Below are 18,562 nucleotides of genomic sequence, written 5' to 3'. Positions count from 1 at the left end.
CCCAGTGACCCAGACAGCTTCTAGGTTAAGTCTCCCTTGTATCCTCATTGTGTTTTACAGGAAGAGTGTCTCTAACTTGAAATCCAAAATGCTTTATATCTGAAACTTTGTGAGAACTGGTATGATGTTGGAAGTGAGAAATTCCACACCTAACTTCATGTGTCAAAACACTAAAGTACATGACATACTGTATTAAAGGATAATCAGGCTCTAAGTGTACAGTAAACATAGAAGCTTCATATTTAGACTTGGGTCCCATCCCCAAAGTATGTCATTATGCATAGGCAGGTATTCTGCAATCCAAAAACAATGCGAAACCCAGCACAATTTACAAAAATTGATCTGAAAGAGAGAGAGATCGAGAATGGGTGTGCCAGGGCCTCCAGCTGCTACAGACAACTCCAGACGCACACGTCTTGTGCACCTGGCTTACGTGGGTCCTAGGCAGTCGAACCTTGGTCCTTTAGCTTTTCAGGTAAATGTCTAAACCAATAAGCCATCTCTAGCCCCCAGCATGCTTTTGATCACAAGCTCTGTTAGTCATCCATGCCCATTTCCCCTGTTAGTTCATGAGTATTAGAAGTCGTAAGTGGAGATAACACAAAATGGGCTCATAGGACATGCCTCTTAAATGAAATACAAAATGTGAGAAGAAATATATCCTCATTATTTCATGAGTTTGCTCTTTTCAGATGTTGTAAAAATGGCTACACGTCCCGATGGTATCACCTTTCCTGTGGAGAACATTTTTGTAATGAATGCTTTGACCATTACTATAGAAGGTTTGTTTGCTAATTGAGATTTTTCTGGTCTGGGGACAGGGACATAGGCAGGGAAGGTGGGTCACACTGTAAGGCTTATCGCCTAGGCTGAGTTCCTGGATTGTTCTAGTCATGTGTACAGGCACTGGAACTTTGACTCCGAATTTGATGCCCTAAGTTGGTGTGTGTGTGCTTATGTGTCCACACTTACGGTTATGACACACATATCTATAAGTTCTGGAAAACTCAGAGCTACTCTGCTTGCTCTCACAATGCATAGAATACAGGGTGCTGAAATACGGGAGGACAATGCTGACAACAGCACTGGATGGCCAGGGAGCCATCTCTTATTTTACATTTTCCTTTTTCCTCCTCACCCAATTACCCTGGTTGGTGGCATATAATTTTTAATTTTTTTGTTTATATATGAGCTTGACAGATAGATTGGACAGAGAGATGGGTGCACCAGAGCCCTTTTCCTGCAGAAGAACTCTAGATGCATGTCCAAAGTGCAGGTGTGGGTAGGGCTGTGTTCCTCTAAAAGCACCAGTGGAAGTGCCCAAAGATGACCTTCTTAGAAGGCTCACTGGATGACAGAAGTTGTACTGTCCAACTTGTTGATGTTAGATAAAATTCATGGGAGACCATTAATCTAGATTAAACATCTCTACTAGGTTTCAACCAAACTAAAATAGAGTCACTTGTGGTAAGGACCCATCTCACCCCACTGAAACCTAAGCTGTTCTGAACAGGTGGGTTTTTTTGTTTGTTTTGGTTTTTGGTTTTGGTAGCTTTTGGTAAAAATCAGTGTCACTTTACTATTTAGTACAATTATTACTATATTTCTTTTAGGCAAACCCAACAGGCTGGCCTTGTTAAAAATTTTTTAATTTCATTTTTTTATGAGAGAGAAGAGAAATGATAGGCACCTGCAGGGCCTCCAGCCAACGTAATCAAACTCTAGATGCATGTGCCACATTGTGCACATGTGCGATCTTGTGTGTTTGCATCACTTTGTGCATCTAGCTTACATGGGATCGGGAGAGTCAAACATGGGTCCTTAGGCTTTGCAGGCAAGAGCCTTATTGCTAAGCCATCTCTCCCGCCCTATTATTGCATTTTAAAAAACATTTTATTTTGTTATGTATTTATTAGAGAGAGAGCGAAAGAGAGAAAGGGTGTGCCTAGGCCTCCAGCAGCTGCAAACAAATGTGCCACCTTGTGCATCTGGCTTATATGGGTCCCAGGGAATTGACCTGGGTCCTTTGGCATTGCAGCAAGCACTTTAACTGCTAAGCTGTTTCTCCAGCCCTATTATTATATTTTTTAAGATGTGGGTCTCACTGTTCAGCCCAAGCTGACCTGAACTCGCCTCAGCTTCCTTAGTGCTGGGATTACAACCATCATGCTCAGTGGAAGAATAATTTCTGATGTGTGGTTTCTCATTTTCTGCTCTCTTGAGGTCCCTAGTAAACAGACAGGCACAAGTGCCTAATAGATGCCTGTGTGGCATAAATAGGGTTCCCACTTGAGATAAACCTGGGCTTGTGTCTATATGGAACACAGTACAGGGAAGCAGCTTTAAACCACTGTTGTTGTTGGGATATTTTTGATCCCATGAGAGAGGCTGTTGGTATATACGGGAAAGAATTATGCCTAAGAAAGATTATCTTTGGGTCTTCTGAGCCACTTGTGTTTCTGATTCTGTGTATGAAGATTCTGCCTTATTTTTTATTAAGTCTAAGTTGGGTAAGAGGCAGAGAGGGATGGATGAAGTGAAGATGAGCTCCTGTACTTAGTGTGGTCCACATGCGCATATCCTTTCTGCTGTTTTCTCTGTCCCTCCTGCTGGTGCCTCTCAGAGAATGTCGGACGTTTCCAATCACTGGTGGTACTCCATGCTCATCCAGCCTCCTTTGCTGAAGGACAGTGTGGCCGCTCCCCTGCTATCTGCCTACTACCCTGACTGTGTGGGCATGAGCCCCTCCTGCACCAGCACAAACCGTACAGCGCCCGTTGCTGCTGCCTCGGCTTCGGCCACCACCACCAGCACTGCCAGCCCAGGGAAGCTGGACGCCTCCAAGGTGGCCCCCTCTGCACTTGGTGAGAGCCCCTCCTCTACCTCCTCCCACCCCCTCTCCCTTACCTACAAATGTGCAGTTCAGTAAAAAGGAAATGATGTTTTAAATGTGTGACACATGATATAAAGCACCTTATTATTTCATGCATTTGGTTATATTATGCAGTTAACCCTCCATATACATGGATTCTGCATCTGTGGATTCAACCTACTGTGGGGAGAAGATTGTTGGGGGGAACGAATAAATAAGTACCTACATAAATATGTACAGACTCCTGTCACGGTTCCCTAACTGAGACATTGTATCAACTTCTTGGTGTGTACATCACGTTAAGGTATTAAAGTCATCTAGAGATGGTTTAGAGCATGCAGGAGGATGTGTAGGTTGTGTGTACCGTACCATTTTATTAAGGGATTTTGATGGACTGTATGTTACGGTTTGGGAGAGATGGTGCTGAGGGTACCATGGTACAATTATGTTCTCAGTGATGTCATGGTCTATAATTTATAGTTAAATTTTCCCTCAGTAATTGGAAAGTGCTTTATACTTACCTTAGAATTATACATAAGACTTAAGGAATGTGTATTTGAAAGTTAGATAGCTGTACAATAATGTGAGGTATCCACTCTTGGGCATATACCCACAGGACTCTATATCCTACCATAGGAATACTTTCTCATCCATGTTTACTGCTGCTCTATTCACAAAGAACCAACCTAAATATCCATCGCAATGGAGTCAACCTAGATGTCAATCAACTGACTGGATAATGCAAGTGTGATAGTATATATACACACAATGGAGTTTTACTCAGCTGTAAAGAAAAATAAAATTACAAATTTTACAGGAAATGCTTAGAATTGGAAACAAATATACTGAGGGAAGCTAGGCCCAGAAAGACTAAAACTTCATGGACATATGAGGAGTCTGACTTTTAATATTTGTATATAGATAAATAAGAGATGTGAGAGACTATAGAGTAGGAATCCAGATAAGAGAGGAAAAAGAGGTGTGCGAACAAAAGGTTACATTCAATTGGAAAGCAGAAAGAAGGCTCTGGTGGGAAGAGAGCACAAGTAGGGGAAGGGAAGTGAAAGGAAAGGAAACAAACAATAAAAACACCCCAAATGTGAAATACAAAATAATGAAGGCCTCATTCTTCATGTGCCAATAATAATACATTTAAAAATACATTTAAAAATTTTAAAAATCAAGTCTATCACATTTGTTTTCCAAGGCCTTATCTTTTCAATTATGTACTATAGGAATTATAAATGAATTAATTTTTTTTTGTTTTGTTTTGTTTTTTGAGGTAGGGTCTCACTGTAGTCCAGGCTGGTCTGGAATTCATATGTCACTTCAGGGTGGCCTCAAACTCACAGAGATCCTTCTACCTCTGCCTCCCAAGTGCTGGGATTAAAGGTGCGTGCCACCATGCCCAGCCAAATGAATTAAATTTTAATAGACAAAGTTATGAATCTATTTAAAATGATCCTAAGAAACCACTTCAGAATCAAGAGTTTTTGGTGGAGAGAAGTATTGGTACGTTGCGTAGGACTGTAGAGGAGAGTAGAAAAGAACAGGATGAGACTGGAAGAGCCTGGTGACCACAGATGACAGAGTCACAGTGGTGAGGAGAGGTGGCTTCTGTAGAAAAAACTGCTAGGATGAAGGTGAGAATGGAAATTCGTGGCTTCTGAGAGCTTGAGGAAAGCAAGGGAGCTCAGAGCGCACCAGCATGGAGGTCGAAGATCCTCTGGTAGGGCTTCAGTGGATATGTGCTTGACCCGAGTGACCCAGATTAGCCCAAGAATGGGGACAAGGTTATTATTTCACTTGGAAGTAATTTAATATATTGTATAAACAACAATTTTTTTGAAAGAAGAAATAACATTTGACTGCCTCAGGCAGAAACCAATTTGCAAGTGGAAAGAAGAGATGGGCAGAGAGTGTTAGCTGGCTGAAAAGATGTAGTGAGATGCTCAGCCCCTGGTTGTGGCGTCCTGAGCTCTGGAAGAGGGGCTCCGGGGCGACTGTGTAAGCTGTTAGGTCTGCCTTGTGCCTCTTTGAAAGCAGCCTTATTTTGCTTGGGCTATGTATAAAACAGTGGCAACATCAACTTTCGGGTACTAAGAACAATAAACAACAACAAAAAAATCATGTTAAGTCTCAGGAAATGTTGAATACCTAACATGTTCTTGGCTTTATACTACTTGGTTGGAATGAAGGAACAAGGCAGGATAGATAACAATTCTTATCCATCTGGATCTTCGTACATAATACTTTTTTCTTTTTTTCTTAAGATGAGGGACATTTGACTTTAAGATAAAATTCAACTGAAAAGAAAAAAAAATAATGTGAGGTATCAAGCAAATTAGTCTAAAGAGTATGTGTTATAGAATTTGTTTTGGCATTGTTTGTAATAGTAAAATGACAGGACAAGATCTTGATGCCCAAGTAAGGAAACAGTTAATATATCATAGACTTTGACATAATATCCAATGAATGATGTGGGAAAACATTTATGATACTGTAAGTTTTAAAGAGCATGTTTAGCACTTTATAGCATTTTTCCAAATTTTGTAAAAATTGAATTCTAGCTGGCGAATATAGTCTGTTCACTAAAAGAGAAGTAATGATACACAGTATCCCTGACTGCATCCTCTACTGTAGAGCATAATCACAGGTGAGTGTCAGTTCCACTTTATAATCAGAAATGCTAGTTAAATGGTTGTAGTTTTTTTGTTTCCTTTTTTTTTTTTTAAGGTAAGCCCAACAGACTGCTTTTTTTTTAATGGAAGAGTGAGAGAGGGAGAATGAATTGTCGTGTCAGGGCCTCTAGCCACTACAGTTAATCTCCAGATGCATGTGCTTCTGGTGCACACATGTAGCCTTGTGCTTGTACCAATGTGTCTGGCTTACGTGGGACCTAGAGTTGAATATGAGTCCTCAGGCTTGTGCCTTAACCATTATGCCATCTCTTCAGCCTGTCCTGGTTTTTTTTAGGAAAAAAAATACAAGATAGAGTCTTACTCTGTAGCTGCCATTATATGCATATACTACCAGGTCTGGCTGGTAATATATTTTAAAAATAACTAGTCAGGGGCTGGAGAGATGGCTTAGCGGTTAAGTGCTCGCCTGTGAAGCCTATGGACCCTGGTTTGAGGCTCGGTTCCCCAGGTCCCACGTTAGCCAGATGCACCAGGGGGCGCACGCGTCTGGAGTTCGTTTGCAGTGGCTGGAAGCCCTGATGCGCCCATTCTCTCTCTCCCTCTATCTGTCTTTCTCTCTGTGTCTGTTGCTCTCAAATAAATAAATAAATAATGAACAAAAAATAAAAAACAAATAAATAAATAACTAGTCAGGTATGTAGCTTATTCCTATAGTGTCAGCACTTGGGAGACTGAGGCAGAAAGATTGTCTCATATTCCAGACAGTTTAATGAGGCCATGTCTCAAATTTAAAAAGTAAAACATATTTCCATTAAGAGTTTAATTCATCTAATTTTAGCCTTGCAAGATGAAAATAAAAAATTCTAGAGCTGTGTCACATGGCTTCGTTATACTTAACTACCAAGCTTTGCTTATGGTTGGTATGTTTATTAGCACAATTAAGAAATGCCTTTTAACTTTTATTCCTGAAAAATTGAAGCTGTGGGGGCTGGAATGGTGGCTCAGCAGTTAAGATGCTTGCCTGCAAAACCTAATGACCCAGGTTCAGTTTCCCCAGCAAAGCCAAATGTACAGTGACCTGGAATCTGGAATTTGTTTGTGAATCTGGAGTTTGTTTGCAGCAGCTGGAGGCTCTGGCACACCCATTTCTCTCTGTCCCCTTTGTCTCTCTGCAAGCCAGTAAGCAAGTAAAATTTTTAAAATTGAGGTTGTGAAGAACTTTGGAAGAATGTCAGATGTTTGTTTAGTTCAAGTGTATTTATGCAGAATAGACCACGTGGCTCATCCAGCTTACCTCTTAAGAGTTGTGGTGCTTTAACTCTTCTGGATTTGGAGGTTAAAGCTTACAGGAACCGTGTGCTTCTTCCACCTGCAGCTCCGCACCTGAACCGGTACTTCCAGCCTTTCTACCAGCCCAGTGAATGCGGCAAAGCCCTGCGCATGAGGCCTGACGTGATGGAGCTGGATGAGCTCTATGAGTTCCCAGAGTATTCCCGAGATCCCACCATGTACCTGGTGTTAAGAACCCTTGTTCTTGCCCTGTGGTACACTAACTGCAAAGTAAGTCAGGTGTGCCAAAGGATGTAGTGGCCCGAGACCTGGGGATGGAATAACTTTTTATTTATGTGTGAGTGAGAGACTTAGCGGAGTGGTGGGGGAGGGAGAATGTGTATATGGGCACACCAGGCCTCTTGTCACTGCACATAGACTCCAGGTGCATGTGGTACTTTGTGCATCTAGCTTTATGCGGCATCTGGGGAATCGAACCCTGTAGCAGACAGCTTCAGGTTCGCTGAGATGAACTTCTAGACCAGGCACAGTTATGGAGGAAGGGATTTATTGAAGCTTACAGAAGCAGGGGTAGTTTCATAATGGCAGAACAAGCTGGCCTGCCTTCACAGGACCAAGCAGAGAGGGAGAAGCACAAGCCAAAGCCACACAGCACAGCACACTTGAGGAACTCCAGCTAGGCACACTTTGCATATCTTTAGATTGAAATCTCAAACCCACCACCATAAGATCTTAAGATCTTAAGATCTGCCCAGTGACACCTCCTCCAGCCAGGTGTCTACAGATGCAAACTACAAACTAATAAAACACTGAATATATTGGGGGCCATAATTCAAACTACCAGAAACCAGGATGGCACCTTTTGCATGCAAGTGCCTTTAGCTGCTGAACCATCTCCCCAGCTTGGAATGTAACCTTTTATGTCAGGGTCATCTTTTTTTTTTTTTTTTTTTAATTTTGTTTCTTTATTTGAGAGAAATACACACGGAGAAATGGGTGAGCCCAGGCCTCCATCCATTGCAAATGAATTCCAGACACAGCGCCATGTTGTGTATCTCTTCGGCCCATAGTTATCTTTTTTAAAATGTGTGTGTGTTGTGTGAGCAAGAATGTGTGTGCCATGGTGCTTGTGTCAAGGTCAGAGGCCACCTTCTGTGTTGGTTCTCACCTTTCACCTCTCTTGAGGCAGGGTCTTCATGGCTGCTGTGTACACCCTGCTGGCTGGCCTGTGAGCTCCTGGGGGTTCTCCTGTGTTTGCTTCCTATGTCACTGGAGGCGAGAACTAGCATGTCTTGCTGTATGTGGATCCAAACTCATGTACTCTTCAGTATGCAGCATGGTTTGCCAGGCTGGTGTTATTGATGCTTCCGGCACATAACTCTGGGTCCAGTGAAGCTGTTGCTGTCCTTTCATACACAGTAGTAGATTGAGCCATATCCTTTTGTTTTGTATTTCAAGGCAGGGTCTTAACTCTCGCCCAGGCTGACCTGGAATTCAGTATGTAATCTCAGGGTGGCCTTGAACTCAAGGCACTCCTTCTACTTCTGCCTCCTGAGTGCTGGGATTAAAAGCTTGTGCCACCACATCCCACTTTTATTTAGCAACATTCAGTAATGTAAGTTTTGGAAGTGAGCAAACCACAGAAAACCACTCTGAGACAAAGATGGAAGCTTTTTTGTCAGGAAAAACATGAGCTGTCAGGCTGACCCTGGAGTTGAACACAGCTCTTCTGGTGGGGAAGGTGAGGAAGGGAAAAGAGCTCCTTTGTTCTTTACATTAACCATTTCACATAGTTAGGGTGTGAGGAAGTGACCAGGTGGGAGATAAGGAAGAGAAACCTAGACCTGGAGCATTGTTAGGCAAGGAAGTGATAATGGCTGGGAGGTTCCTTGAGGCATGTGGATGACCCACTTCCTTATGTCTCTGTCATGCTGTGCTGGGTGACTCCATTTGTTGTTGTTGTTGTTGTTGTTGTTTCGAGTTCGGCTTTATTTTGCAGTACAGAAATCATTTGGAGCCATTTTGACACAAACATCATTGAAATACAGGCTCTGTCAAATCAATACTGCCTTGCAGCTTGGTCCATTGAAAAAGCCACATGTGGGATTAAAGAGTTGCTTGTATATTTGACTTGCTGTTTGATAAGTTCCTTGCCCTTTTTTATCAATTTTACCAGGATAAAACCATGTACTGCTGGCTTCCTCCAGGGTGAGCAGTTTATGCCCAAATAAACCAAACCCGTGGCTATCCTATTTGAGCCCTGCTATAATCCCTCATGTAACATGAAATATAGGGAAAATGTGGTGATGCTGCCCTAGACTCTGGAACATTCAACTTAGATTCAACATCAAGATGGCACAAATTGTATGGATCCAGCTTTTGAGCAGAAGCCCACAATTGCAAAGTTACACTGATTAAAAGATATAAATACTGTGTCCAGTTCTCTGTTGATAACAGTATTTGTTTAGAACTGTTCTTTCACTAGAAAAAAAGCCAGTTTGGCTAAGTGGAACAGAACTGACCAGTTTTGACAAGTTAATACATGATATTACAAAAGTACTTGGAAGGAACATTTACTGATACAGCACTCTTCAATCTCCATTCTGATTATAAAAGCAGGCCTTGCAATATTGATTTCATACAATGTACATTATTTGCCAAATTTAAAATTTGTCCTAATTAATGTGTACTGCTGTTAGTCTTCCCCATAAATGTCATTCTTCTTGCGCTTCATTTCTTCAAAGTCAAACTCAGTTCCTGTCATTCTTTTGTAGATGCCTTTAATGTCATCACAGGTTGTCTCAAAGTGAGTTGTAGCATCATATGCATGGGAAATAAAGATCTGGCTCTCTGTTCCCAGATCTTTAGGCACAAAGAGATCACTGATGCTAACAAACTTCTGTTCACTTGGTTACAGAAGCTCCAGAGCTGGCCTGGTCTCTTTCTCGGGCTCCTTGGCCTCCACGGTTGTACTAACAATGGCCATGTACTTGCCCTGTGCTGCCACCTTGTGTGCAGAGGAGACCATGCAAACGTAGATATCTGACTTTCGGTTGACTTGGTTCTGTGGAATAATGATCTGGCAGGAGTTGGCGTCATTGGTGATCTTGATGGGGTGGCTGAGGATGCAGATAACTCTGATCACCTGGACCACTTTTTCTACCCGCTCTTTCACATAGCTGGGGTCATAGATAAGCTGCTTGCAACGAGCAATCTCACCTTCAGATTTTACACCAACCACTTTCCATTTTGTACAATGATCTCTTCAATTGGTTTATTCAGCATGTAGGTACTCCCATAAATAGCTCTTAACCTTGCAGATCCTTGAGGCAGTTCTTCAAGGCCACAGAGTGGATAAAGGTAAGGGCTTTTGCCATATCTTGCCAAAGATTTTCTGTAAAGTTGAATTCTATTAATGGTATCATAACATGGTTGATCCAAGTAGTCATCAGTTCTGTAAAGTGCAAGAGAATGACCAGTGAAATCTATAACCTCTTGACCCAAATCAAACTTTTTATACACTTCTCGCATTGTAGTCTTAGGGTCAACACCCTCAAATGTGTGAGGATCTTTCTCATCGAAATTGGCAGCATACACTAGGAATTTTCTGAAGCGACGTTTCTCAAACAGACCCATTAAGCTAGATGCTAGGGCTTCTGCTTCAGTAGAAGGAACCTTGTAGATTTTTCCTCCCTTATACACAAAGCTCCCTTCAACCACTTTGAAATCCATGTAGCACTTGACCTCTGTGTACAGGAGCATCTTTTTTTTTTTCATTTATTTTTATTTACTTATTTGAGAGCAACAGACAGCAAGAGAAAGAGGCAGAGAGAGAGAGAGAATGGGCACACCAGGGCCTCCAGCCACTGCAAACGAACTCCAGATGCATGCGCCCCCTTGTACATTTGGCTAACGTGGGTCCTGGGGAATCAAGCCTCGAACCGGGGTCCTTAGGCTTCACAGGCAAGCGCTTAACCGCTAAGCCATCTCTCCAGCCCTACGGGAGCATCTTGACCAGCTGACCATTAGCCATAAGGAACTTGGGAATTAAGTCAACATTCCAGTCTCTTCCTCTCCCCATTAATTCTGGTGGTTGTCCTGGTAATTTAAATCTTTTGTACAAATCTTCCAGTGGCGTTATCAGTGCCAAAGTAGGGGTTTTGGTCCATGTGAAGAACCTTCCTTCCATTCACTGACATTATACCTGACAGGATACATTCCATCAGGCCGGTGCCCAGCATGATCACATCACACTCCTCGTTCATGGTGGGCAGTCGGGGCGGGGCAGGCTAAGGGTCCAAGGAAGAAGTGCACGCCAGGGCTCTGCGGCCACCCGGAGGTCAGGACTCAGGCCTCTCTGGGCCGAGGGGGAACGGGGAAGAGTGGAAGACAGGCGAATGGAGCGGACAGGGAGGCGAGGCGAGGCCAGCCGCCACCTCACGTGGGAAGACTCCATTTTGCCCTGGCCTAACAAGTAACACTTCTGTTGCAGTCAGGTTCACATTGCTGGTAGAAATCACCCAACCAAGAGCAGCTTCTGGGGAAAAGAGGTTTATTTTGGCTTACAGGCTCAAGGGGAACCTCCATGATGGCAGGGGAAAATGATGGCATGAGCAGAGGGTGGATATCACCCCCTGGCCAACATAAGGTGGACAATAACAGTAGAAGAGTGTGCCAAACACTGGCATGGGGAAACTAGCTATAACACCCATGAGACCGCCCCCAACAATACACTCCCTCCAGGAGGTGTTATATAAGCATCCTAGTTGAGAACTGCCACTTTAAACATGTGGTCAGAATGTTAACTCGTGTGAGGAGAGGGTATAAGATTTGATCCAAAGATGGGGAGAAATAAAATCAAAGCCCCTGATTCACAGATTTTAATTCACCTGTGACCTCAGCCAAGCAAGACCAATGTTTGTAGCTGTTAGGACTGTGTAAATGTGTAAATACACAGCACCTACTTGGCAGAATGAAAATGAATTGACAACAGAAGAACTGGGAATTCCAGATTTATAAAACCTAGACTCTTTTTAATTCTAGAATTTTTTGCTTTATTAATTTCAAACAAGTGCCTTTAATAGCTCAGCCATCTCCCCAGCCTTGGTTTATTAATAACTTCAGGAAGTGGATAAGTCATTGTTGAATGCTGAACATCATAAGCCATCTCTCCAGCCCTGAATGCTGAACATCTTATAAGACTAAGAAAGTAGCGTGTGTGTGTTTGTCTATCTGTCTGTCTTCCCAATGTGAGTGGACAGGATCTTAGTATGATGTAACCCCCGCCTTAAAATTGTGGCAATCCACCTAAATTTCCCAGTACTGGAATTAAAGTGTGAGTTGTTACACCCAGCTTGACTTGAATAAAGAAAAGTCTTGAATAAAGAAAGCTATTTAATAAACTGGACATGAGCCAGGTGTGGTGGCACAGGCCTTTAATCCTAGCCCTCAGAAGGCAGAGGAAGGAGGGTCACCTTGAGTTCAAGGCCACACTGAGAATGCATAGTTAATTCCAGGTCAGCCTAGGCCAGAGTGAAAACCTACTTCGAAAAACAAATACAAAAACAAAAACAAAAATGGACATGGTAGTATATACTTCCATAATCCCAGCATTTTGAAGGTGATTGACAGAGGATCAGAAGCTTGATGTGATTTTTGTTTGAGGCCAGTCTGAGATGATACCTGATATCCTGTTTTCAAAAATTAAAATAAGGGGCTGGAGAGATGGCTTAGCGGTTAAGCGCTTGCCTGTGAAGGCTAAGGACTCTGGTTCAAGGCTTGATTCCCCAGGACCCACGTTAGCCTGATGCACAAGGGGGCGCACGTGTCTGGAGTTCGTTTGCAGAGGCTGGAAGCCCTGGCACACCCGTTCTCTCTCTATCTGCCTCTTTCTGTCTGTCTGTCTGTCATTCTCAAATAAATAAATAAAAATGAACCAATAAAAAAAATTTAAAAAGAAATAGAAAGGAGGGAGGGCGATTGAAATTACAATTTAGCCTGACATTTCTCAGAATTTTGTGTGAGATGAGATAACCTGATTATGTAAGTTACAGTTGGTAATACAGCTTGTATGGATTACACTCAGTTTGAAGAGTAGGTTGATCAAGATAGAAACATTTCCTACCTAGTAGACCTAACATAGGTGGGATTCCTTGTAAATAGGTCATAAAGTAAGTTTTCAGAGATAGCCCTGATTCTGTTTTCTTCACATTTCTTTTCCTTGAAAAAAAAGTTTGCATTCGTTTAGGTCAGCAAAAGTAATGACATAAAGGCATCTTCATTTATATATGCCATAGTTCAAAGTTAGTTTCATTTGACTTGGAAATTTGGCTGCTAGAAGGAAAAAGAATTCTAGCAGAAGTCACTGTAACTCCGATCGACTTTAGTTTGTGGTAAGGATGCTGTGGTAGTTGGAATGTGATCATTTAAATGTCTGGCCCACACTGAACTTTGATTAAACTTCCTGCTTGAGTCCCTAGCAGGCAGAGTCCTGCTAGAGCGGCCGTGTCCCTGGAGTACTGTGAATTCCAGCCCCCGGGTGTGTGGAGACTAGTGTAAGCCCTGGCTGGTGGTGTCCTGTGGTGCTCAGTGGTGTCTTTTTGCTTGTATCTGTGAAAGGGAGTCAGCTTCCCCTGAAATAAATCTTTCCTTCACATAAATGGTGTCTGGGTGGATGTTTGTCCCAGTATCATGGAGTTGACTGCAACATATTTACTATAAATGCTGAATGCAGTGGGAAGACACGAGCTTTGAAAGTCAAAGATTGCAGTGACTTTTAGAACGTCATGCACACAGACGATACAGCTTCCACAGCAGTCCAGGCTCATTGTTGGCTGTTTGAATACTTCTGCTATCAATATTTTGTTTGCATATAGAGTTTTCTTTTAATTTTTTTGTTTATTTATTTACTTGAGAGCAACAGACAGAAAAAGAGGGAGATAGAGAATGGGAGCACCAGGGCCTCCAGCCACTGCAAATAAACTCCAGATGCATGCGCCCGCTTGTGCATGTGGCTAATGTGGGTACTGGGGAATCACGCCTCAAACCGGGGTCCTTAGGCTTCACAGGCAAGCGCTTGACTGCTAAGGCATCTCTCCAGCCCAAATATAAAGTTGTTTTTTTTTTTAATTTGGAGTATCTAAGAGTAAAATTTTTGGGTCATATTATCATTTCATGCTTACTGTTGAGGAACTGATTTTATTGACAAATTACCTGTGTAAAACATAAAGCCTAACGTCATAGAGTGGCTAATACAATGTAGTATGTATAACATACCACATATATTTTTGTGGTAAGATTACTTTGTTTATTCCCTAGGTGGTTTTCACATATTACCTGTAGCCACTAGTAATCTTGACCTTATTCTTCTACCTAACATATATTTTGTATTCTTTGACCAGTATCTCCTGGCCCCAGCCCATCCCATTATGCCCTCTATGAAATAGACCATTCTAGATTTAACATGGTGCAAAGTCATGCAGTATCCTCCTGTTTTTTTGTTTTTTTGTTTTTTTTTCTTAGCATAAGCTCCTCTAGGCTTATTTATGTTTCTCAAAGAACAGGAGTGTAAGTCTGACTCATACTCCATTGTGCAAATGTACCACATTTCACTATCCAATCATTAGTTGAGAGGTACTTGTTTTCCTACCTTGGCTATTGGGAACTGTGTTGTAGTGAATGTGGGGAGCATATTCTCTTTGGGTTAACATTTTCACTTCTTTGGGTGTATACTCAATAGAGAGACTGATAAATCAATAGTTGATTTTTTAGTTTTATTTTTTTTGGAATTTATGTGTGTGTGTCTGTCTGCATGTACATGCTAAGGTGCACATATGTGTAGGTGAGAGGATGACCCTGAGGTATTTCGCCTTTATTTCCACCCTCTGGAGACTGGGTCTGTCTTCTTTGCTGCTAACAAGTTTTTGGGTTCTCCTGCCTCTCATTGTGGTAGCCATTTTGGGGTGACAGACATGCCCCACTCCGTTGGCTTTACTTGAGTGCTGAGGGGGATTAAACTTGGATCACAGGCTTGCAAGAAAGTGTCTGTGGTTGCTAAACCATCTCCAAGCCCAAATTGTTAATTTTTTAATGTATAACTAATATTTTTTATTAGAGAAAGATGCAGATAGAGAAAAACAATGGGTATGCCAGGGCTTGCAGCCACTGCAAACAAACTCCAGACGCATGTGACACCATGTGGATCTGGCTTACTTGGGTCCTGGAGAATTGACGCTGGGTCCTTTGGCTTTGCAGGCAATCACCTAAATTACTAAGACATTTCTACAGACCAATTTTTAATTTTTTGAGGAACCTCTACACTGTGTTCATAATTAATGGCTATGTTATTTTATATTCCCGCCATCAGCAGCATGTTAGAGGCCCTTTGCTCTGCATCATGACCCGCACTTGTTCACTTTTGTCTTTTCCCCGTGCTACTTGGAGATGCAGCCTCAGGCCTTGTGCAATCCAGACAGGCCCTCTAGCTGCCATGGAGCTGGAGTGAAGGTAGTCACGGTTGTCCTTTGAGTTATTCCTGGTGGTGATAATGAAGCTTAGCACATCTTCACGTTACTGCTGACCACTTGGACGTCTTGTTGAGAAGTATCTGTTTAGATCTTTACTCTTGAAAAAATTTGTTTTTTTTTTAATTTTTTTTAATTTATTTATTTGAGAGCAACAGACACAGAGAGAAAGACAGGTAGAGGGAGAGAGAGAGAATGGGCGCGCCAGGGCTTCCAGCCTCTGCAAACGAACTCCAGACGTGTGCGCCCCCTTGTGCATCTGGCTAACGTGGGACCTGGGGAACCGAGCCTCGAACCGCGGTCCTTAGGCTTCACAGGCAAGCGCTTAACCGCTAAGCCATCTCTCCAGCCCAAAATTTGTTTGTTTTTGTGCTGGTGAGGGTCAAATGTGAAGCCTTGTGTGTTCTAGGCAAACTTTGCCACTGAGCTACACCCAAACCCCTACTTTTCCCATGTGTTGTGAGTGGCTTATTTTCTTGCTATTGATTTTTGTTAGTACTTTGGTTTCATTTGGAAATCCAGGAAGCACTCACTCCTCAGAAGTGTGTCCCTCACATCATTGTCCAGGGTCTTGTGCGCATCCGCTGTGTCCAGGAGGTGGAGAGGATTCTGTTCTTCATGACCAGGAAAGGCCTTATTAACACAGGAGTTCTCACCGTGGGCGCCGGCCAGTGCCTTCTTCCGAAAGACTACCACAGTGTAAGTAACTGGCTGTAGCAGAGGCACTGCTGCTGGTCACGACACGTCATCGTGGTGTTGCTGTGGTACTAACACCCACATCACCTTCCAACTTACCACAGCAAGACTAAGTGTGATGTGTTTCTCCTGAAGTAGGAAGGAGGATCCCTGAAGCACTGCTGTTCTGCGTAGGGAGTAAGCTTCCTAAGGATGTCAAGGAAAATCGATGAACTCATGTTACTTGGCAGTTTAATGCTTGGCAGAATATTTCAACAGTGTATTGTCATCATTGCTCCAACTAGAGTTTTGTTTCTTTTCTTTTTTTCAAGAAATCAGCCGTCATTATTGGTGCTGGTCCAGCAGGTTTAGCAGCTGCTAGGTAACTCCATAACTTTGGAATTAAGGTAAGACTTTTGGGTCATGTAGGTGGAAACAGATAGTTATCTAGCCCTTTGGTCCAAATTTTCTAAGACTTTGGAACCAGTTCCTAATTTCAGTGAAGGATACTAGATGCATTGCATCTTTATACTGGGTTGTAGAAAAGTTACATGATCTGGAATTGATTTAATCACAATAGAGCTTTGGAGAGAGCTTTAGACTGACAGAAGGCAGTTGGAAGAAATTCTAAACTTGAGTTAAAGTGGAAGTTCTAGACTTCATTAATCTAGTAGAGGTAGTGGGACTGTGTGAGAAAAAATGAAAACTTTTGGTAAAAGTTCTGAACATGTTAGCTTGTTCTTTGTTTTGGGTTCTGGGGGAGGAACGCTCAGCTATGCTAAGCAACCATTCAGCCCTGGGTTCTGAGATTTCCTTGTGCAAACCAAAGACCCCTTTGACTTTTATTCAGGAAAACAAAAATGTTTGCTTTTGGAAGCAAGATGCAGTGAGTGACTTTGCTGCCTGAGGTGGAATTCTCTTACTTCTGTGGGTGTGTAAAGCAGCTTGTTGCCCCTCCAGGACACCAATCCAGCTGTTAACTAGTTCCCTGACTGTGGCTTCAGCCCCTCTCCCGTCATGTGATCCAATATCTTGTTTCCATTAATTCACTTCCCATGCAGCATCCCCTAGCTGTCTCCAATTTTCTGGGTCTCTGATACATTTCTTCTGTGGAAAAGCTTTGCCAGGACTTTGTTTTCAGGGAAGCCACAAGTCAGTACATTTGGTAGGATTCAATGGATCTATCTCTGGGTCGAAGAAGGGCTGCTCTGCATAGTCAGCTTTCCAGGGAGGGCCCAGGGACATGTTCAGGTTTTCGGTACAGTTTCAGTATTGCCTAAAGTCCTTTTCCTCCTGATTTAGCTGAGGAGGTTATGAATTACACTTCACCCTGCTGCACATAGAAAAGTTGGAGCTGGATCTGTAGGCAATGTGCTTGTGTTAGGAAATGGTTGCTGCATGATCCTAACTAGACAGTGTTTTTACTACTGCAGCCTTAGATGTTCTCTTGTTTGTGCTTATTTTACTTGGGAAACCTAAAGATGTTATTAATGTTGAAAGCCCAAGGAGTCTACTTAATGCTTAACTTTCATCTTATGCTAAGAAGAAATAAGAATGAGTGGTTGACTATTAAGTAGAAATCAGAGAAATTGAAGATTTTAGGTCTGAGATGAATGCTCAGGAGAAAACTATTTAGTAAAAGTTTTCAAAATTTCCCTATACTTGTTCATTAAATGTGTGTGTTTTGTGGCAGGGTAATACTGTTAGCACAGGTTTACAAAGAACATTTCTGTGCTCATTCATCATATCTTTTTGTGTTTAGTGACAGGATCCCACTCAGTTGCTTTGGCTGGCCTAGAATTCAGCCTGTAGGCCAGGCTGATCACAGACTTGTAGCAATCCTCCTGCCTGAGCCTCTGAGTGCTGGAATTACAGGCATGGGCCACTGTGCTGGGCTTATGCTCGGCACTTTATCTGACTGGAGAGGTTCTGCGTCTGCTGACTGCCTGGTGATTCCTCGTAGACTCTGAAGTGGTGTGAATGTGCACTTTGTCTTCTCTTCACATTTAGTTAAAGCTGTTTCTCTAGAATTACCATAAATTAGCTAGACATGAAGGTTGTTATCACTGTTTCGCATCTTGAGTGACTGTTTTGATTAGATGAACTGATTGTCTTTTTAGGTGACTGTACTGGAAGCCAAAGACAGAACTGGAGGCCGAGTATGGGATGACAAATCTTTTAAAGGTGTCACGGTGGGAAGAGGACTTCAGATTGTCAATGGATGTATTAATAGCCCAGTAGTGCTGATGTGTGAACAAGTGAGTCTTCTAAGATTTGTCTTCATATGCTATCATTATGGAGCCAAGCGTGTGCCTCAGCACTTAGCTATCCTGTGTGAGGCCCAGAGTTCCACCCCCAGCAGTGGGGGGAAAGAAAGTGTTAATGTACTTCCAAAGTGGGAAATTTATAGTAAATGAGAAGAGTTACACTTGTGCCTTTCTGAGAAGGCATTTAAATCCTCCCCCAGCTCTATTTGCCAAGTATTTGCACGTGACTTAGGCCATAGTCTTGTGTGTGCAGATGCACCAGATAAGATAAAAAGTAGGATACTTAAATTTGGC

At 42.5% G+C, this 18,562-nt stretch overlaps 2 pseudogenes; one reads left to right on the top strand and one right to left on the bottom strand.

Annotated features, from left to right (window-relative positions):
• Window positions 1–18,562, top strand: part of LOC123455578 — a 34,298-nt pseudogene that overhangs the window by 4,200 nt on the left and 11,536 nt on the right.
• On the bottom strand, window positions 9,398–11,069 carry LOC105944766 (annotated as a pseudogene).

This window comes from Jaculus jaculus, chromosome 17, assembly GCF_020740685.1.
Source record: "Jaculus jaculus isolate mJacJac1 chromosome 17, mJacJac1.mat.Y.cur, whole genome shotgun sequence".
Lineage (NCBI taxonomy): Eukaryota > Metazoa > Chordata > Mammalia > Rodentia > Dipodidae > Jaculus > Jaculus jaculus.
This window is presented reverse-complemented; position numbering and strand designations above follow the sequence as displayed.